A 22,375-nucleotide genomic window follows, 5' to 3' on the forward strand; every position below is an offset into this window, starting at 1 on the left:
GTGGCTCATATACACTCACTGGACAATTTCAAGCTTTTTATAATGAAGTATGAATCTTTAATTGAGTGATATTACCCTTTTAATTTTGGGTCTGCCTTTAGAAGATTACAGTGCACAGGAGATGGTGGTAGTTTTCCCCACTGTAGCTTCTCTGGATTATATGCGCCTTGAGTACTTACATAAGTGGCTTTATTTTTCTATCCATTTAGCCATGGGTAGCTTTTGCCTACTCTATCTCCACTTAAATTGCTTTTGGCTTCACAAAATTACTGACTGGGAATAAAATATCTTCTTAACACAGATGAAAATCAGCAGACTGCACTCTTTACTATGAATGGCGAACACCATGCCCAGCAGACACATACATAATTGTCCTCTACAGCCTCAGCCTCTCCATTTTGACATTAATTAATCTGAAGCAATCTCCAAACTGCCCATGGGGCCAAGACCTCACGCCTCCAAACCTTCAATTCCCATGATTGAATTTCACAGAGTTCATTTCTCCAGCCCTTAACTTTACCACTTCGCTAATGGTGATCAAAAAAAATAAAAGACACTGAAAGAGAAGAGGAGTAGAAAAAAAAACTCTCACCATCAGCCATGTTCTTTTTGCTATCCATCATGGGCCATAGAGGGGAGGACAAAGACAAATTCAGCCAGCCAGAATCTGGGCAGAGAGCGAGAAAGATGACCCCCCTGGACTCTGGTGCTGCGTTTCATTATCTCACTCAGTCCATTCATTCACTACCTTTGGATGGACGGAGCCCCAAAAAACACTCTGTCACACCCCTGCGTTGCATTGTAGTGGACTGATGTGGACTGCACAGACCCAGAAGAGAAAGATAAAGATGGAGTAAGCATCTGTAATGATGTTGTAAGCGAAGACAGGGAGCATAAGACTGACAACGCTAACATGCTAATGTTGAGCAGGGTATAAGTTCACCAACTTGGTTGAGCATGGCTAAAAATAAAAAGGTGCAAAGGGTCAAAGTATCAATAAGTATTAACTGATATCTTTAGCTAATGAATTAGCGCTTAGAGAGACTTCACCCTCTTTGCTGAGTCTGTCACCTCCGGAAGTGCTGTCCCTCCTGTCGCAGACATACTTCCTCTGACCGTGTGACAGTTACAGCATCATTGTCCAATCCGTCTTCCCGTGGAGCGTGGCAGTGAAAGTAGTCGTCGTGGAGTCCTGGCACTACAAGGCCCTGGATGCTGCTGCTGCTGCTGCTGCTGCTGCTGCAGGGGCGCAGTAAGGCTGAGTAAGCCTGAGAAATCGCATGGCTTTGGCCCTGCTGCAGCGCGGGACGGCTCATTGAGTCTGCAGGTATGGATCAGAGTGAGGAATGACTGCAGTCTTTCACAGTTGGTCAGCTTCTCTCTATCTCTCTCTCTCTCTCACCCTTTCATACTCTTCCTCCCTCTACCACTGTCTGTCCCTGCTCTTATTCCCCCATTTCTTTTCTCCTGGTAAAAGACCAAACCACCCTCCTCCTCCTCCTCCTCGTGTCTCTGGCTCACCTGTACTCTCACCTCTCTGAGTCGGCCAGACTCCTGCACAATCATGCATGTGTGAAAGCGTCTGAGTGTGCCCGTTTCTCAACCTCCACATGAGAAAATATTGCATTTATGTGTCTGTGTGTGTGTGTGTGTGTGTGTGTGTGTGTGTGTTGCATGTCCCAGTGGTTGACTGGTTGGCTGGCTGTGTTTGCAAGGTGTGAGCTGACCTGGGGCTTCAAACGGCACAGAAACTGCATGACAGATGGTGAGTTTGAAAGAGAGATTTGGGGGCTCGGCTACGGTCAACTGAGGTTTGGCACCAAAGCAAGGGCTTGGCCTGCTGTAAGCATCTCTCCTCCTCCCATCACTGTACACAGACACACGCAACATGGACACGAACCACTACGTGTGCACATGTTGACAAAAAGACAACACAGCTATGAATGAACAAAGACATGCCAGGGAATATTCTCAAATTAGTATTTTGTCCTGTCTCGTATGCGGCTTTCTTCCGGAGATAAAAGATAGATAAAAGTTGGCCTTCAGTTTCTTTCATCGTGACATTACTTTGAAAATATTATTTGGTCACTGTACTGAATAGGCAACAAAAAAAAATATAAAACTCAATTTCTTCAAAAACCTGAAAGATGAAACACAATTGATGTACACACACTCGGCGACACACACACAAACACACCCTACTGAGATCATATACAACCAGGTGAAATATAGGCTTCTTCTGAAACGGAAATTTTTGTGGTTGCCTGGCAACTTGAGTTGGTTTGGCTGACATCAAAACAGGAATGCTGAGCAACAAAGGTGGACACACAAACACCGGTGGCTCTTTGAAAGATGCTGCCTTGTTTATAGCGGATGAAATCTGGGGTGTGGCTCAGACCGCTGGAGCCTCACTGTGACGTCTAGCTGCAGCTCTGGGGGTTACGCTTCTGAGCCTTGAGCGAGTAAAACATCTACTGTACAGGACAACAAAGCATGCAGAGTAAGAGGGTCTTAAGTCCGTCAGCACTTTCAGTGGAAGAATCTGTATTTGATTTCTAACAACAGATTGACTCAGTTTGTTGTATCACAACTTAGTTTATTGTTTCTTTTAGTCTCTTCGTTATACTTGTCAAGCACTGTCACTGCCTCTGGCCTGCCATAGCTTCATCCCATCTGTTCTGATGTTTTAAGAAAACAGATCTGCTCCCTCCGTGCAGTGAGAGAAAGAAAAAGGTTACCCACGCATTTACCAGAGTTGCACAAAGTCCACTTGGAATGTAAATCTCAGCTTTACTTTTCCCCGTCGTGGGTAGCCACATTTTTATGAAAATTACCTGATTTGAATTTAGATGTGGGTACACAGGAGCCGAGGCATTCACCGAGACACGTTCCTGTTTAACGAAGAGGCGTATTAACAGGCTTGTTGACTCCGCTACGTGTCTGTCAAAAAGACAGACACACACTTTGTGTCATAGCCCTAAAGCTGTGCACGACACTGTTTGGGCTTTTGGAGCTTCATAGAAGCTGTGTTCATTCACCAGGGGATAAATGGGTAATTGAACTTCGGATGTCACTATTAAAATACACAAAGGCACAGAAACACGGTGCTGTCACTCTCTATTTTGCTCCCCTGCTCTCCCAGACAAACGCACACACACGCACACACAAAATCGTGTCGCCATGACTTCAGAGGATATTACATTGATGTGCATTCATTTCCTGGAGACTTATCTAGCTAACTTTAACCATGACTACCTTTAACCTAAACCCAACCCAAAAACATCCCATAAGGAAGATAAGTCCTCATAATGCATCTACAGATTTAGGTCCCCACAACACGAGTAATGTCTGAACCACACACACACACATCCACATCATTTCACAGTTTGCTGTTGTTCAGAGCAGAGCTGACTGGAAGAATGAACCTTCTCCTCAGTTAAAAACACTTCTGGTTGTGTGTTGTAGTTACAAAACACTTCAGACACAATTTTGGCCAGCTGGTTGCAGATATGCATGACAGGGTTCAAGCTTCGCTTTCGGTAAACATCCTCTCTGCTGAAATGTCCTTGTAACCGAATCCTCACCACTTCTGTCACAGAAAGCACAGACTTGCAGGCAAAAAGAGGTGAATATCTATCTTTATATTTACTGAGTCAGAGCAGCACCATATTGCCTTGAGGCGCAAAATGTCAAAATAGCTCCAATGTGCCCATGTGTCTGTCATCCCACTTGTAGCTGCAGCGGTTAGTGGGCTGTACAGTCGTCTCCTCCACCTGCAGCACAGCTGTGCGCCGCTGCCACGTCTTTCCTCGCTGCTGGAGTGGACGCGCGAAGTGGGGGCGCACTCCTCAGCCATCCAAACCCTTCTGGTGAGATGCGCAGCTGCGTCTGAGAGCAGCGCTGGACGCACCGCCCGCCTCCCTCGCTCCTGGCTTCATTCCTTTTTTTTTTTTGTTTTTTTTTTGTTTTTTTTGCACAAGCACTGACTGTTTAGTTAAAGGAAAGTTTTGTGTGTATGTGTGTGTGTGTGTGTGTGTGTTTTTTTCCGGCGCCGTTGCTCTTTCGCACCCGCGTCCCCCTCCAAAGAGCGGAGGCATATTGTCTGTGGCGCAGCGCGACAGTGCGGTGTCCGATTACAAACCGTGCGCCGAGGAGCCACCGGCACTGAGCGCTCCTCTGTGGGGCAGAAATAGCAGACAGGACTCCGGAGGGACGAGAGAGAGCGCAGAGGAATCTCTACAGAGAGGGACGGAGTTTACCGAGGTCGTTTTTTTTTTTTGGAGGAGACAAAGCAGAACTGAGGATATTTCATCTTCAGCTCCTTTTTATTTCGTGTTTCCTCTTGCCACTCTTCTCACCGGGACAAGACACGCTGCTTCGGTCTCCACTAGATGAACGGGAGCTGGGCACCTCACTTGGTAAGACGAAGCCTATTTTCTTAAGGATTGTGCACCGGCTTTTATTTTTAAGATATGTCTAAGGCTCATGCAGCCGTTCCGTTTCCAAACGCAAGGTAGCCTAGTTGTTTTCGGGAGAAAACAAATACCTTGCCTGACTTCTCTGGCTTGTCATTAATGCTGTACCCGTGAGGAGCTTGAAAACATGTTGCTGAATGGGAACATCACAGCATTTTACAGGGAACAACACACTAATCCGCAAAACCAAAATCCCACAAACGTAAATAACCAGTTTGAGAAGTTTTGCGTTTCGCTCTGCCATGCCTGGCCACTTGGTGGTGCTGGCAGAGTGCACCCTTCACTGCTCCACGGCCGTGAGCTTTCATCAAACCTTTATATTTGATAAATTCACAGCACTATTTGGCTTTTCGCTCCTCTTTCAATATATTATGACAATTGATCAGGGTCTGCTATCATAGCCCACGGCCTCTGTAGCACAAGTCTAATGCATTCACTGCAGCAAGGGCACAAGTAGATTATGAGAGGAGCATGAAAAACATTACAGGTCTGATTTGCTTTAATATTTATTTATTTTTTTTATTTTTTAAAGAAAATAGTCCTGTCCTGAAAATCAGCCAGTGCCTTGACAGCCCAAACTCAAACAGGTACATCATTTTCTGGTTATTTGTGGTATATTTCCCTTCCTCGAGTCTTTTTTCTAACAAAGCTGTGTTTTATAAGTGGCTGCGTTTATATGTGGACTTGAAGGTGTTTCTCACCCTCTAACCCCACATAATGATTTCAATTTTTTTTCATTCCATTTGCTCAGGTGAAATTACGTCAGAGAACATGCCCTTTAGGACACACATGGATTGTGCACAGTATAATACTATAATCTCACATTCTATAGCAGTAACTAGATGTACAGAGCCTCTTTTATTCTCAACATTTCTAGTGAGGTTCTCAGACCTTCCAGCCATACACCTCATACTTAAGTCTTCTCACATAATGGTAGAGCCAGAGCTGAGTCCTTGAAAGTTTTTATGTATGTTTTGTTATTTGCATAAAAGCTCCACTTGAACTTTTCTTACATTCAGCAAGTTTTAAATTAAATGTGTTGTAGCGTTTCTTTCTCACAAAAGTCCTGACACCATATCCAATGTAGTGTTCGTCAATGAGCGTGTTCCATAAGATTGGAACGTGACATTTACAGTGGCAGAAGTTCTACCTGTGTTGTGGGTGAAAATGTGATTGGTGTTGGGCAGGAGATAATACACGTGGCTCAGGTGCTCACAGCTCTGTCCCTGGCTCTTACCGTCCCTGCAGAAGGTTTGGATGGATGCTTATCTCTGATCCTGACAGTGCGTGAACATAATTGTTAACTAAGTCCCTTATTCAGTGTTGTTTTTTTATTTTTTATTTTCCAAGCTTGGGGCCATCATGCACACGCTTTTCCATTCCATTGGTATTCACATAGGTCTGTTGTTGTTTTGGTCGTGCTAGCTTTTGGGACTTCAAAGCAGTTGTTGTGATAAACACAGTCAGCTTCCGCTGATTGTATGGCCCCAGACCCATGAGGACGCTGTGGCTCGTCCGTCCCTCCACTCTGAGCTCACCAGTGTCAAAAAAATGACCCTTATCCAGATGGTAGAATCACTTTAGATTCACAGTGTCCAGGCCTTTATTAGACCTCGGATGCTAAAATCCTTCGGGGGAAAAGAGATGAAAAAAAAAAAAACTAAATGAGAGTGAGAGGGATGGTGTGAAAGTGCTGAATCAAGGAGAAATCATGTGACATGATGCCTTTTGGCAAACGCTGCCAATTTATACTGCAGCTGAAGCTCTAGAGGAACACTCCATGGAGAAAAAAACAACATTAGAGGTGCAGTGGCTGGCTGATTAATTGATCACTTGATCCACAGAAAATTAATCTGCAAATAGTTTGATTATTAATGAAGCCAGTTTTTAATGTAAAAACTCCCAACAACTGGTTGTAGCGTCCCCAGTGTGAGAATATGCTGCTTTATATCATATCATATCATATCATATCATATCATATCATATCATATCATATCATATCATATCATATATCAGTGTAAACTGAATATATATTGGCTTTTGGACACCTTGTGCTCTGGGACATTATTTTCTGACATTTTATAAACTAAACTTTTAATCAATTCATTAATCAGAAAATGCTTTGATAACTGAGAAATTGTGTGTAATTTACTGATTCTAGCTTCTAGCTGTAAATATTTAATGATTTTCATGATCTTTTATAGTAGTAAACTTACTGTCTTTGGGTTTTGAGCTGTTGGTTGGATAAAACAAGAATACTGAATATTCCAGCTTGGGCTTTGGGAAACTGTGATGTGTGTTTTGCACTCATTTCTGAAATGCTGTCGATGACAAAAATAATTGATTAAATGAGAAAATAACCAGAAGATTGATTAATAATGGAAATAATTGTTGGTTGGGTCGTGCTCCGTAGAGTCGTAACAGAGATGAGCAGCAGATCCAGATGAGCCCATGGTATGGAAAGCAGCAGCACATTCCAGCGCTGAGTGAAGAAGAGCAGCGTATGATTAGTGTGATTGATATTTGCGCTGTGTTGGGAATTTGCCCGAGCGCTGACACAGAACAGCAGCACAAACACAGCAATTAGTCCCAGCCAGGAGAATTCCATGATGAAAATGACCTTAGTGGCCTCAGCGGGCTGTGTGGTCGCTATAGAAACCGATTGAATGACAAGCCCATTGTCGCAGACCTTTGTCATTTGGCTTCTCCTCGGGGGGTCGAGCCCTGTTGGGAGCGAAAGTGGAAGGCATTATCATGCGTGTGTAAACTAAACAGCTATTACCCTCTGGCCCCTCGGTGCTCTTCAAGGACCTTTGGTTACTTATTTATCTGACACCAGCAAGATGGGGCTTCGGGATAGTTTGTCGCTGCACACACAGCCTCACAAAAGATCTGGCTTTATTGGCTGTGAATTGCTTGGAAGCCCTGATTTTACAAATTCTCCTCGGTGGATGATTTATTGCTCTTATGCAAGTAAACTCGGAGTCTCAAACAATAGCTGAAGTGGTTTGCTGTACTTCCCTGCTGTGCTTTGTCCGCTCACCACCACAGGCTATTTATACATCACAACCACTTTGCCATTATCTCCTTCCCTTGTTCCTCCTGCCACTTCTGATTTGAAGACTGTGGTAGCTTCAGAGCAGCATCCCACATGTTAGAAGATGCTGATTCAAAATATTTGGGTTTGTTTTTATTGCTCTTTTCTCAGTTTTGTGGTTATTTGTGCCAGCAGCAGCGCATTCAGATACATTTCTGACCTATCCCTACATAACACACAATGTTGCCAGGGTAAAAGTAAATAACTCTTTCTTTTCTTTTCTACCATTCTTGCTTATTTAGTGAGATGGTGAGATGTTGCTATGGCGACTTCAAGGTTTCCTGCTGGAGATTCATGGTGTGTCATGGTGGTTGCCATAGAGATCGTGAAGAAACTATCAAGTGGGATGCACAATGCAGGCCCATAATTGTATCTGTCGTGCGTCCTCGCAAAAGTCTGCATGACGGCTACACTGCAGCCGTGCAGAGATAGTGGAGTTACATCTCTCGCTGTCAAGGTCAGCTCTGAAAAATGAAACAGACATGGTGCTGTTCCTTCTAAACACATTCACACTTTATTACCTGTGAAGAATCTTATTTTATGAGGACACACAAGTCGAGTGTAGTGAGTGAAAGTGAAAACACAGGGCACATACAAAATGAAGACTGCCTAGTAGGGAGAGGAGCTGGGAAAAGAGGTGGTGAAACGTGCATGTGTGCTTGTGTAGAAACACACAAACACACACACACATCAGTTGTCTTGTGGGACAGATCCTTGTAAAACAGGCAGGGGAAGCTGTGGTAATTTCACACTGCATGCTAAACAGCAGAAACAGCACAGGGGCAGGTGGAGGAAATAATTTGGGTTCACAGAGCGGCGGGGAAGCGCAGGCAAGCGATGTGTGATCCTTGATGCACTATTATTTCTGCTGCGAGGACCCAAGAATGAATGTCTGTGGTTTGGACTAAAACATCCAGTCGCATGTCTGCACATCAGCGGGAATTAGCGCAGCTAAACCAGCCTTCACTCGCCAGCGCTGCTACACTACATTAGCTCTGTCCCACTCTCCACTACAACCTCAAACCCCTCTCAAATAGCAGAGGGATCTGTCTTTTAACCACGATGCCGGCGCAGGAAGAAGAGAGAGACTCTATTTGGGTCACGATTAAATAATCCCCAAAGCCTCTTTTTCACTGGGGATCAAGCCAAGAGGATGTTTGAAAGGTTAAACAGAGATGGATCCAAACTTCTGTGACAACAGGAGAAGCGATTATTGTAAACTTATTTAAGTTTGGAGTTTGTTGTACTTCTCTTCTGCACTTGTATTGGCGAGAGGCTGTGCGGTGTGAGAGCGGGCAACTGAGGAGGAGGAGGAGGAGGAGAGGGGAGAGAGTGCGTGTCGAGGTGTAATGAGTCAGGGGAAAAGAGGTGAAAAGAGGATTTTAAAATGAGAGATCGAGGAAGAAGCAGCGAAGAGGCTTTGCTGGTCTTTGTTTATCGACTGATTGAGTGCCACACGGCCATCTGAAGGGTGAAATGAGTCATGAGTTGTCACCAAACACACACAGAGACACACACACTTTTTCTCCCTCTCTGGGCTGTCACCCAGCTGTATTTCTCTGGAAGATGAATGACTGTGAAGCATGAATGAGAGGATCATTTGATAGCGGCGCTCAGCTCGTATATTTCTCTTTTATAGGAGCGTCTTCTTTCGGGCTGCAGCTCATAGCTCTGAGGTGAGAGCGAAACTGGACTGGCTCCTGTGAGACTTTGACACTCTTCGCTATGTATAGTCACAGCTAAATTAGCAGCCTGCACCTACTGTTAAAGCAGGTGCATGGGCACGTGCTTGCTGTGTTATTTAGGTGTGTGATGTGATGTTGTGTTTGCCATATGTTTTTCACATCAGCTGGAATCAAGAGGAGATGTAGCTAAAGTCTTTCGTGGGTTGGAGTTTTTCCCTCATGGGACGTGCATCACCGTGTCTTATCTTTATAGAGCATATCATTATACGATAAGAAGCTCTTTTGATGTGATGTGTTTGGGACTATCTGAGCTTCATCTATCGCAGCACGGAAAACAACCAGAGAAGCTCTAATTTGATCAGTGAGAGGATATAAATACAGAAAATCCTTTAATCTTCAGCAAATGAAAACATTTAGCTCCACTTTGAAATCATTATGAAGGGGTAATCAGAGCAAAATCCTCGAAAAAAAAAAAAAAAAATTCAAGTTGCAAGAGGATGCTTCCCTCGGCAGATGAATGAGAAAACGAAATTGCGGAGCGTGCTGTATTCTTTTTATCCGACCTTATATGAAAGTTTGCGATACCATCTGAAAGATAAAGCGGCCCACTACTTGTAGTTCAGCCATGCAGGAAAAATGGGAACGGAAGAGAGATACGGAGGGAGATCAGAGGAGAGATATAAAGAGAGAGAAAGGGAGATTGGACAGCGCAGATAGAGGTGAAGAGATAAGAACTTTAGTTTCCCAGACAAAGAGGGGAGGTGCCTGCTTTTTAACAGGAAAAGAAAAGGTGAAAGAAGAGGAAGTATAAAGAGATGGAAGAGGTGATACAAGAACTGAGGAGCAGACAGGCAGGCTGAGCAGGTTTGAGGGAAATTGGTAAATATACAGAGAAGAGCCTCTCTCAAGAGACAGTGGTGTAGTCCGTCTCCGGATCTGTCAGTGCTAGAGGACCGTAGAAAGAGAAAGACAGAGAGACAGACAGGCGGGACGAGACGGGACAAGGCAGGCAGCAGGAGAAGGAAAGATGAAAGGAGGGAGAGAGGGAGGAGGGAGATTTGACAGAGAAAAACAAGATGAAAGAAGAGAAAAGGAAGCAAAGGCAATGAAGTGGTCCCCCCCCCCCCCCCTTTTCAAAATCTCCTCGCTTTTATAGTTGAAGTTTGATGTCCTCACTAAAATCTCTACAGTCTCCTCTCACTGGGAAACTCAAACATTTTTGCTACTAAAGTCCAAAAATGTCAACATGCTCACCTGAATTGCCTTCAGTCATTACCCTGCACTCAATACTTAATGGTTATGAGCAGCGGTGCCCCGGGTTTCGCCTCTCAGGTGACATGTGCTGGAAATGCTGTACTTCAGTGCAATTTTTAAGTACTTGTTCTTCACTGAAGTTTTTTTTTTTTTCCTTTTTTTTAATACTTTATAATTCTACCCTGTTCCTCTCTCTTTTTGAATTTCATTCCACTACATTTTATTTAACAGTTATTAGTTCCGTAATTGAGTTAACTAAGATTTTACACTTAAAAAAAAAACATATGATGGCCTTTTCAAAATAAAGTGCATTATTATGGATTATAACAGTACTTCCCAACTTTTTTTGGCTTGTGTCAAGAAAATCAGTGTCTATGAGTTTGTTAGCAGTTCCAACAACACTTGAGACTTCTAATATGATTTCATTGAAATAACTGTTTCAGGCAAACAGAGTTAAAACTGTCCAATATTTCACAAAATAGCATATATTATTATTATTATTATTATTATTATTATTATTATTATTATTAGTGGTAGTAGTAGTAGTAGTAGTATCTTAGAGGAAGTAAAAAAAGAAAATAAATCCACATACAGTTTTTTCTTCTTTCCTAAGATTTGAATGCAGGAGTTTTACTTGGTATTGGTACTTTTACTTAAGTAAAGGATCTGAGTACTTTCTTACTGCTGGAGCCTGTTGGTGCTGAACGCAGCCTGAGAGAAAGAAAAAAAAAATGCTGCCATCTCATCTGCATGTTTTTCATGTAGAAGCAAATTTTAAATTTAAATTCAAGAGAACTGAACATCAGTCAAAAAGAGCAAAGGTGGACGTACACCATTAGTTATTAGAAAGCATGAGGTCTCTATTAACTTTAAGTAGGGTGAGTGCATTTATGCAGCAATGCAGCAATTTACACAGGGACCTCTGACTTCAGTGTGTGTCTGACACCAAACCTCTGCCCTAGAAAGAAAGGCCGAGTAAAAAAAAGCGTGACACAAGTACGAAAAACACACACACCTACTGCATTGTCTTCCTAAACCTTGCCCCCAAACACAAACCCACTCCACACACCCTCCAGACGTGAAACTCTAATGAGTCGTGTCCTCTCGTGGTCTGCGTAGAGCGCGAGCGGGAGTGTGTAGTCTACCCCAGTCGTAGATACAATGCTGCCTCAGTTCTGGAGGTGAAACCACAGAGAGGATGTGTGGTCCAATCTAAACCACCAGCAGTGAATAACAAACCACTTATTATTCCTTCTGTAGAACATTTGATTTTTCCTTGAGTAAACCATCAGGAAGAAGGAGCCCTCTGTCAGGAACTCGGCCGCCTGGATGTCTGCCAGCAGTGAACACCTTGTTTTTGGTGACTGCACTTTTACAGCTGACTTGAAGACATGGTCATTTGGAGTTGAACACCACTGTACAAGAGATGGGGTTCGGTTTCAAGGAATATTTTGTTGTGGAACATTAAGTCTATTAAAAGTCTAGCCAGTACTGGACCTGGGTGATAAGGGTATCAGTTGCTGTAAAAGACAATGGAGTAATTCTAGAGGTATTTACAGGAGTGTCTTTTTTTCCACAGACAGTGTTGGTTGGCTAATGCAGTCGTGTGATTATGCCGTTCATGAAACAAGAGAATTGTGTTGCTGGAACTCGTGGGGGAAGTGAGTTACGTTCAAGAGTTGTGCTGACTCGCTGCCTGTACTTCTTCCTCTGCGCTGCCCTGTCGGGACTCAAGTGGATTGTTTAAAGACTCTCTGGGATGAGATGTGTTCTTTTCTTTTTTTTTTTTTCTCTTCGCTCTTGCATATAAAAGAGAAGATTCACACAACAAATAAACACCAAAGCACCTAAAAAACACACATCCCAGTGTACACACACATTTAAAGGTGGTGTGCTGCGTGCTGTTGTGTTAAACCCGGCATACAGTGTAGACCCAGATTTGACAGATAAAGGGAGGAAGAAAGAGATGGACGGATAGAAGATGAAATCGACAAATAAATCCCCAAGAATAAACAAACCAGAGGCAGTAGCAAAAACATACCTGTGTACAAGAGGAATCACGAAGAGTTCTGATCTTCATTTCACATGGCCTTAGGTGCATGTGTCTTGCCCCCGGAGGTCGGCAGAGTGACTGAGTAGCTGAAAGAAAGGGCTCCAGTTTCACTTTCTCAGAGGTGAGTCTGCTCCTGTTGGCTGACCTCAGCTTGACCAGACATGACCCTAACCCCCGACCCCGACCTCCCTGCCGCCCTTTTGAATAGATATACATATAGCTGTGGGAGAAAGGTGCACAGGTGCAGGAAAACACACACTCTTTCACTGTTCATCATGTCAGCAGGGGACTACAGAAGAGCAATTAACGTTTTCTTCAATGAGGATAAGCCGAGATCATCTCAGTCAAATCTTTATGAATGGAGGATAAACTGGGTTTTGTTGCAGGAAGCCTTTGCGGTTGTTTTTGACTTAAGCGGCTGCAGAACTCTTAGGACCGGCACGGTGAGTGAGTGAGCGAGGGAGGGGAACTCCTACGCAGAGGATACATTTCCTCTGGACTTCCCATAGCACAACACTTTGTTGCAGTTCTCTTGTTGTCATTAAAAATAGACCTCTGCCCCTCTGAAGCAAGGCCCCCTTGGCATCCTGATCTATTTTGTGCTCCGTGCTGTTCCCCAAAGGCTCTCTGGGTAGAAAAGTACTCCCCTCTCTGCAACAGTTAAGGGTGAAAGGGGACTGTCTTCCTGCAGGGTTGACGTCTTGTTATTGACTTTAGAAGAGCACACAGAAAGGAGTTGTAGCACACAATACGAAGAGGAAACTGTTGCTAGAGACCATCAAGCAGCTGATATTCAGGAGGTAATTGTGTGAGTTAAGATTGTAGTTCTTTTTTCCTTTTTTTCTTTTTAATGCCCCTACTGGTGTTACATGATCCTTAAATATGGAGATCTACTAACCATTCAGATTGTTTTTAGAGAGAGTGGGATGCATTTCCTTTCCCTTAACCCCATTACAGCTCCAAACCTCCCTCTCACTTTGCACTGAAAACCATAACATTAACACAATACTTTATTCATCCCTAGAGGGGAAATAAGCTTCTCCTCTCGCCATCCTCCTGATATGGAAGGTCATAGTGCAGGGTTGGGATGCAGTAACTCACCCAAAGACACCACCAGCCCTTGTGTTCAGTTTTAAAGGCAGCGTCGTGTGTAAATGGGCTCGAATCAACAGCGGCTTCGGCTTCTCGGAGCCGCTTCCACCCAAAACACCCCCACAGGCAGTGGCAGGCCCCTCTGTACACAATGAGACCCACTGTAACCTGTCATTGTCATCAGCAGAGCTCCACACCCACGCTGACTCTCCCTCTGCTCCACTGTCTGAGCCCCATATATCATAATTAACACTTTCTCTTTCCAAATATACATATTTTTTCTTGCCTTTTTTTTTTTTTTTTTTTTTTTTTTTTTTTTTTTAAAGTATGTAACACACACACACACACGCATGCTCCTAGTGTGATTTCTCTCCTCTCATATGTCTAGGGTTCATCGACTGAGGCAATTATAGTAATTGGCAGGTTACAGTCACTTTATCTCATCTCTTTAGTTTTATTCTTCCCTCGCAGTGTGAATCAATGAACTCCCGTGTCAGAATTACGCTTTTCAGAAGCTACAAAAGTCAGTTAGATGTTGACAAAACACCTTCAGCAGATAAGGCTGAAAAACTTCTAGCACAAATAACCTGCATCCATTTAGCTGCAGAGTGTGATTACTGTGAAGGAGGTAAAGGATGTTAATTGCAGTGTACAGTTACATGATTTACTGCTATTGTTGTAAAGCAGTGGTGGCGGAATGCACCTAAAGAAACAATTACACAAATAATACTGTTTGCCACAGCGGCGGGACTGTAATTTAGCCACACGTCTGATTCAGCATCTGGTCCCACACAGTCTGTCACTCAAAATTACCTGTTTTTCAGTTTTTCTGGGTTTTTTTTGGTTTTTTTTTTTTTTTGTAACACATCCACACATAACCTCTTCCATGCACTCTATACAGAGACCAATGCAGCTCTGACGGGTTGACGAAAGCGGATCATCCAGCTGTTTCATTCTCTTGAGACTGGAAAGCTTTCACACATATTAGTTACATATTCCCACAACTGCAACAAGATGAATGTTCACACAGGACATACATTTATCGATGGATATAAAGCAACAGAGGGATAATAAAAGATGCTCAAAGTAGAGGTGGACATACACTTTGGCGAGTTGGGAGATGAAGGAGTAACAGAGTTGGAGTCAAACGCACCTGGAGGCCACATGTGGATTTCTCCAGCCGCCCCTCACCAGCGTCCTGGGTTGGAAAACTCCGTCGTCATCATTATAACGAAGGGTGGAGGGGATCATTAAGTCATTATTTATGTGCTTTCTGCTGTTTTATCACCTCCAGACGCAGTCTCACAATGCAGACACCCACACTCATGGCCCCAGAAGAATAACATAATTGTATGAGGCAGCCAGGGGGTCCCATCTAATAGAAAAAGTGCAAGCATTAACAGTCTGGCCCAGTTGTAGGCAAGTCACTTTTTTTCCCCCCCCCTTCCCTGTTAGGCTCATTTACACCTTGTGTTGTTTATGTTTATTTACACGCTGCTCCCAGGATGAATCAACGCGGCCACATTTTCTCCAGTTTGTGGGATTTGAGGTAGCAAAGGGGAAGTTTTTTTTTGGGGGGGGTTTACAGGCAATTTCCCCTTTACAATAACAGCAGATTGGTTGATAAGAGTGGATAAAAACACATCACAAACAGAGCACTTCAAGCTGCTTCTCAGCCAATTTCTGCAACATCCTCCAGCCTGTAAAAAACAGCAGGGTTGTTATAGGTATTTTTGTGTGAACTGGTTTGTGTCAGGCTGCTTTTTCGGGTCAGGGAGGGTGAGTTTGAATCAGTTTTCACCCTTTCTGTCACCATTTCACCTGTGATGGATGATAATAGTCATGTGATCAGAGCTTTCATAAAACAAAACCAAAGTATGTTTTTGTGAAAAACAGAGATATATGAGGTGGAGGTGGTCGAGGAAACTAAAAGACAGGGTGGATGTTAAACAGACCCGTACTGTGTTGCACCTGGAGCTGTGGCTCCTGTGAAAGGCCATGTAGAGTCAGCTCTCTGGACACCGCAGTCCCAGATACTCTGAATACCTCTGTTTCCCCTGGTGTTTCCTTTCCCTTCAGTTTAAAAGAGGGGAACTGTTGCTTTTCCAGCTGTGCCTGACCACCCTCACCCTACGCCTGTTACCCCGTTGTTTTCATGTCCTGATTGAATTACCTCGGCGGGACTGCTCTCAAGACACATGACATAGTGGACTGGAGAGATGTGAGGAATTGTAGTTTTCTGGCATGTGGTGTGTGTTATTTATGGAAATCCAGCTCTTCATAGCAAAGCCACGCTTTCCAGCCTTTTTGTCCTCGCTCTGAAGTGCCTCTAAACTCCTCAGTCCTCGTCTTTCTTTCCATCTACACTCATCATCGGATAATCCTCTCCTTTCTCCTCCGCACTCGCCGCTCCTTTTGTTCCTGACTAACCTCTTTAACACTCCTCTCCAGCCCTCCTCTACCGCTGCCCCGTACCCTAATTTCATCTCATCCAACCTCTTCTCCTCATCCTGTCCTGCATCTCCTCCGTCCTTTGTCCCTCTATTCCTCTCATTGTCACCGACCTCTCTCTAGTAATCTGCCTCAAGTGACCCTAAACGACTTTCTCGCCTCCTCTCCCTCTCCAGTCTTTTGCTCCTCTCTTTACGTTTTGAAGAGCAGGTCAGTGTGAGACTGAAACCCATTACTTCATCATGTCTCTGTCTTCCCACACAGCCGAGCAGCCTGAAAGCCTCCAAGGATTCATTGGCAGACAGAGAAATCTGCACGCTCATATGGACATATGTGGACATATGCACGTTTTCACACATGCTCACTTGAAAAAAAAAAAAAAAAAAAGAATATACGAAGCAAATATATAATATATGCAGGCAAAATACAGGCTGGAGTGTTCAGCTGGAGCGTAAATGGCTGTGTTGTTATAAGACATTGCCGCGCACGTACACACTTAAATTTGTTCTGACTTTGTCCACTGACTGTGCGCATCTGAACAATACAAATCAGTGTCGCCCTGTGATAATCCGCTTTTGGGTTTAGATGAAGGTGAAGAACACTTTTGCATTGGTATAACTGAAAATAAGAAGAGCATAAATATTCCTGGCTTGTCTTGTCTGCTAGTATTTCATTGCAAAGAATAATATTATTGAGACTTTCCTCCTGTGGGGAATATGGTAGAGATTACAGAATTATACACGGCTAATCAGAAATAAGCAGATCTGTGCTAAATACTGTTAAATTGCTGCTAATCTGCCACTCATGTTGACATTGTGAGGGGGACTTTTGTTGCTATCCAGTTGTATTAAAAATAAAAAAAACAAATTAGCCTTACATTATACAAAAGGAATGATTATATTGTGATTTTTGTAGAAGTTGTCACCCTAAAATCACATGAGCTTGACTTTAGTGTGTCACTGTTGAAGATGAACATGATAAAAAGTGATCCCAGGACCCTACAAACAAGACGACCTCTCCAGATCCCAAGATGGAGGTAAGCTTCTACAGAGAAACACGTAAATGTGTTTGTGAACCTATACACAGAAAAGGGTGTTATGGGTAACAGGCTGCAGAGGAGCCGATGCACACACCTCCCCAATCATACCAATGTGTCCCAAGTGATGTTGTAACAGAAGACGAGAAAACAGCTTTCCCTTTAAGGAACGTAATACTGCCGGCCATCTCTTTATTCATTTACACAGAATCACTGAAAAGGCCCAGCATGAATTCCTGTTTTCAGATTTTTATCCATTATTAAAGATGTTCAGTTTACAATGGCTTATAAGAAAGGAAAGCAGCAAGTCATCTCATCTGAGAGACCTCATCCGATCTGATTAATCGATTATTAGAGTAGTTGCAGATCATTTTTTAGTGACTTGACCAGCCAATGAATTGATGTTTTTAATCACTACAGAATGCACACACTCTCTTTTTTCAGGATTAAAAAAGCAGGAGGAAGTTGCTTGCATAAAAAAACGCAAATATAGCTACGTATAGAGGAAGAGACGTGTAAATACAAATAAACAGGATCAGATAAACCGCTGTGAACAACGTGCTTGTAAGTGTTGGAATATAACGCAAAAATAAATATAAGGAGGCGTAGATGTAAACTCGCGCTCGTAGAGGAACACGTAAGTAAACAAAGTGATACAAGTGGGTCAGGTACACTCACACTGACAAAGAGGCACTGTAGCAGTAATAGATACATTTGGGTCAGGTAGACAGCTGTGCACACACACACACATTCTTTAAGGTTGGTGAAGAAACCATGCACACACACACACACACACACACACACACACACACACACACACACAAACAGAAACACATATACAGACAGGAACATCTGTTTTTTGGCCTGCAATCAAGCCCAGATGGACCTGAGGGCTGGTGCGTCAACAACAGTGGAGACCACACATTAAATCCCCCCAGTATTCCTGCGACTGACTCCTGGGGCTTTAGAGCGGTGAGGGGGTATTAATCAGGACCACAACCTGTAATTGTCATCATAATGACACAGGAAGGTATTTCCTAATTAATATGTGTCATCATTTCTGGGAAATTTAGGTCAGTCGACCAAAATCCAAAGAGCTCGTTGTCTTTGGTGTTGTAATGTGTGTACGCTGCATGAATATGCATTGTGAGGGCAAGTTAACTTTTTTATTAATTTTTTCCTCTCCGCAGCAGTACCACACAGAACCTAAACATAGAAAGTGAATTAATATACAGCATTAGAGTTAAAAGTGATGATATTCAGCTTTGATGTTGGGCCATCAAAGGCGTCATGAAACCGCATGGTTCAGAGGGCCAGCGTCACACTGAACTGTATATTTAGCAGTGAGCTTAAATTAGACTTGTCACAGCTATAGACGCATGCCATGCCAGCCTGTGTGTGTCTTCATCTGTCGGGGGAAGTTGATGTAGCTGTTGCTGGAGATTAGATGGTATTAGATGGTTTGCTCGCTTTGGGAGGGGTTGCGCAGAGGGAATGCGCAGTATAATGAAAGACAAAGATTGGCGGTGTACGTTTGTTCTTATGGTGTGTGAGTGCTTGTGTAAGCGTGACCTTGTGCGAGGCAATTCAGCAAAGAGAGGGCACAAAGCACCTGGCCTATACCTGCCTAATCAAGTTAGCAGAGGAGCCTGAAGCTATGAAAGCTCTGAGACTTAATACTGGCTCAAATAGAGACTACAGCTCCTCGATTTTATCCCGGAAACCTTGGAGTTTCCCCCACAAAACTCATTAAACACCAACATGAAGCCTGAAGCCGCTCAGTGCATTTAAACACACATACCTGCTCTCGTACTGTATGCCTGCTGACACATGGATTTTTATAACAATTATAGACCATCCACCCGCCTCCTCCTTGCAAAACGGAAGGCTGAGTTATCTTTTCTACCTTTACCCAGACGAAAAAATGTTAAAGATACACTACATCGTCTGCTTGATGTGTGATTTGTCCTGACAGATAGTGTTTGTGATCGCACAGACTCTGATTTTTTTTTTTTGGGCTCACAGGCAGACAGACAGGATGTGTATTCTCGCTCTTTGCAGCCTCTAAATCCTGTCGCTCTCTCTATTTTTGTTTTTTTTTGTTTTTTTTTTGGAAGGAAGTGATGACACATTATCAAAGTGATTTCTATCTGTTACATGGCTCATTAAGGTCAATTACGAGGAAATTTGTTTTGTTTTGTCAGTGTTTTGGGGGCACAGTTGCACTGAACCCCAAAGTCTGCAATTAGCTGTCTGACTGTGACGTTCTCAAATATTCACAAGTGTTTGCCGTGAAGAGTCTTAAAAGGCGGCGTTGTTGCTACAAGGCAGTTATGACATGAGCTGGAAAGAGCATTGTTGTTCTAAAGACTGAGTCTGGATGTGCGTGCGTGTGTGTGCGTGCGTCCCTTTAGGTTTTAGACCTAAAATGTCTGAAAAAGAGTGAAACACTCCAATAAAAATTTCCTGAAGCCGAAGGTGACATCTTCAAATTGCTTGTTTTGTTTGTTTTGTCACAAATTTAAAGATGGTCAGTACTTCAACATAAGACGAGAAGAAAATCTAAGAGCTTTATTGATGTAATAATGACTCGAATGATTAATCAGTCAATTACTGGATTAATCAACTAATGTTTTCAGTTGATGATAATGCGGCAAAATTCAAATGTTTACTTTTCTGTGCTGGTGAAATCTGGCTTATCATAACAGGAAATAACTTGTAAGCAAAAAAAAAATATTTATTGTATGTAGGCTATATATAGACTTTATTTTCTTTGATGGAGACAGAATGAGCAGAATTTCTCTCCCAGTATCGATTCCAAAAGCTCTGGTAGCAGCACTCTCTTTTTCACAAATCTAAAAGTTGTATAATGCTTCCTCACTGCATGAAACTCACTTGGATGATTCTTTTACGAGAGTAAAACACACCATCACCTTCAACTTTATGCTGTTTATGCTGCAGGATTACTGCTGCTGTGCAGACACACAGCACAGACCTTCCACACAGCGCCGAGCCAACGCTGCTCTCCATATCTTGGCAGAATGTGTGAAAATGCATCATTCATCTTAATCACATGCGTCTGCAGGTCTTCATCTGACCTGTTCACCTGTGCACGGCCATGCATTATTTCTTCTCTTTCCTCTTAAACCGGAGCCGACCTGCTTAATTAATGCTACACAGCTCCTCTGTGCTGTTTTCAGTCAGGCGAGCAGCTCTAGTCTGTCAGTGGATCATTCTAACACTTAAGTCCAGACTGGAAAATCTCGACAAATATTTGAATGTTTACCATGGACTTTGGTACAGATGCACATGAATCTTATTGACTTGTTTTCATTTATTTTTACTTTCAAAATGACTTTCTGACAGCATTAAATTCTACTTTTAGACGAACATCAAAGACTGTGATTATACAAAATCAATCCTGTGTTACATTGGCTACTGAAAATAACATTGTCAACGCTTCCAGGTTTCACAATACAGGCTTACTATTACCTTCAAATTAAAATACATCTATTGTAACACATATTTAGGAAGTGATGGTTTGCTGAAACTGTATTTACTGTGATGTGGGTCTTTTGTTTCTAGCTGATACCCATTCTACTTATAAGGGTCAGGATCAGGGCAAATGCCGATCTCACAAATCTGACCTGTGGATCCCCACTCGCTCTAACCCTCTTATGAGTGTGTCTTTATTTGCCCATGTGTGGTCTGTACCCCTGCGATTGAATCTTTTTTCCCAACTTTACATTCTTCTCTCCCCTCTGTCCATGTAATGTGGCTTGTTGATGATTTAGCAGTACACCTGCGGAGTGGATTAACTGTGCAGGTCACGCTTTCTGTCTGAAGTTTCCTACTTTTGAAGGAGGGCAGGGTGTCACTGATCAGAGAGAGAGACGGTGTGGAAACATTACAGTGAGACCTGATTAGTAAGAGAGTAGCGTGACGCGCCGAGGGATCAGCATCAATAATGACACCCGGAGAAAATCTGTGTGAGCCTCAGTTTTCTATGTCTCTTAGAAGTGTGATGTATCCCCTCCTGCCCTTGTCTACAAAGAGTGGCAGCTTCTCAAAAGCGCGCGCACACACACACACACACACACACACCCCTCACCTCCATGCTGCTCTGAAAGTGCGTCATATAATCAGAATTTTATGGATTCCTGTGTAAATGCTACAAACAGAAATTTCTATTTGACAGCACCACTGATGTTAGCAGTTCACCTTTAGTTTGGTTAACATGCGCCACTGTTCTCCATATCACCACGAGCTCTTCCGTACATGAGGGCAAAACCATCATTTAACCAGCGTTCCTTCTCTGGCACGTCATCAACTTGAGCTCCAATTCACTGCTCCTCGTGACCTTCCGACTGGCATTTACAGAGGAAATCCACCTGCACAAAAGCCTTTGTCACAGTGCTTAATGAGCACATGGTGAAGGTCATTAAGCCTTTGGACCTAAGCATGTAGATAATGACATCTATTGATGTGGGTCAGATAATGATGGGGCCACACGTGGTGTGGTCTTATGCCTTTTACCTTATAGTGACACAGTCGTGTTGATTTAAATGAGATTCAGTGTTAGGGGTAAAATATGGGTTGTTAATGCCGTCAGCTATCAGCTTCGGCGCTTTATAAATAGAGTGTGAGTTGGGAATATTCATCCTGCACAGCCGAGGGTGGCATTAAGGTTACTGAGTTATTTTCAACAAAAGAATGAATAAAGACGAGGAAATGTGAGCATATCACATCAAGCAGAGTTTGTGTGGCTTTCTGCAGAGGTCGTGGTGAACAAAATGTGTTGTTTCATTGACGTTTTCATCAGTGTTGAAGTAAGACTGCATTTGAAAAACTGTATGTCATGATGGACAGCCCCCCATCTATTAATGTTATTGCCCCCCCCCCTCCCCATAGGAGTGTGTTGTGAGATGTGTATGTTGTTGTGCTTCTTCAAAAACAGCCTGGCCTCTCTCATGGGGAAGATACAGTGGATCACACAGAAGGAAATGCAATTACCGGCTCCCAGCAGAATCCTAATCACCGAGCCCTGATGTTAAAAGTTAGCCTCTTTAATGTGTTGAATTTCAAAGGCACAGCACAAATCATTTGATTTACTCACTCCCATCTTCACAGGATGTAAATAAGCTTATTAACCAGCCATTTTTTAATATGTGCATCCCATGACCTCAAGGGGAGTTACGGCCTTTATTCAAATAAGGTCTCGGAGGACTCGCC

The 22,375-nt window shown here is 43.2% G+C and overlaps 1 protein-coding gene across 5 annotated transcripts in view; it reads left to right on the plus strand.

The window, feature by feature from the left end:
• sema5a (sema domain, seven thrombospondin repeats (type 1 and type 1-like), transmembrane domain (TM) and short cytoplasmic domain, (semaphorin) 5A) overlaps window positions 1-22,375 on the plus strand; it is a 150,039-nt gene that overhangs the window by 23,895 nt on the left and 103,769 nt on the right. The window contains exon 1 of one of the 5 annotated variants that reach the window (XM_071485359.1): window positions 3,950-4,418. The exons of the other annotated variants lie outside the window; for them this stretch is intronic. The gene's annotated coding sequence lies outside the window, so the exon portion shown is untranslated. Of the gene's footprint in view, window positions 1-3,949; window positions 4,419-22,375 lie in introns of those variants that run through there. 5 annotated transcript variants of the gene reach the window in all.

The sequence above is a fragment of the Trachinotus anak genome, unplaced genomic scaffold (assembly GCF_046630095.1).
Source record: "Trachinotus anak isolate AG129_WGS33_773 ecotype Australia unplaced genomic scaffold, CSIRO_AGI_Tana_v1 ptg000009l, whole genome shotgun sequence".
NCBI lineage: Eukaryota > Metazoa > Chordata > Actinopteri > Carangiformes > Carangidae > Trachinotus > Trachinotus anak.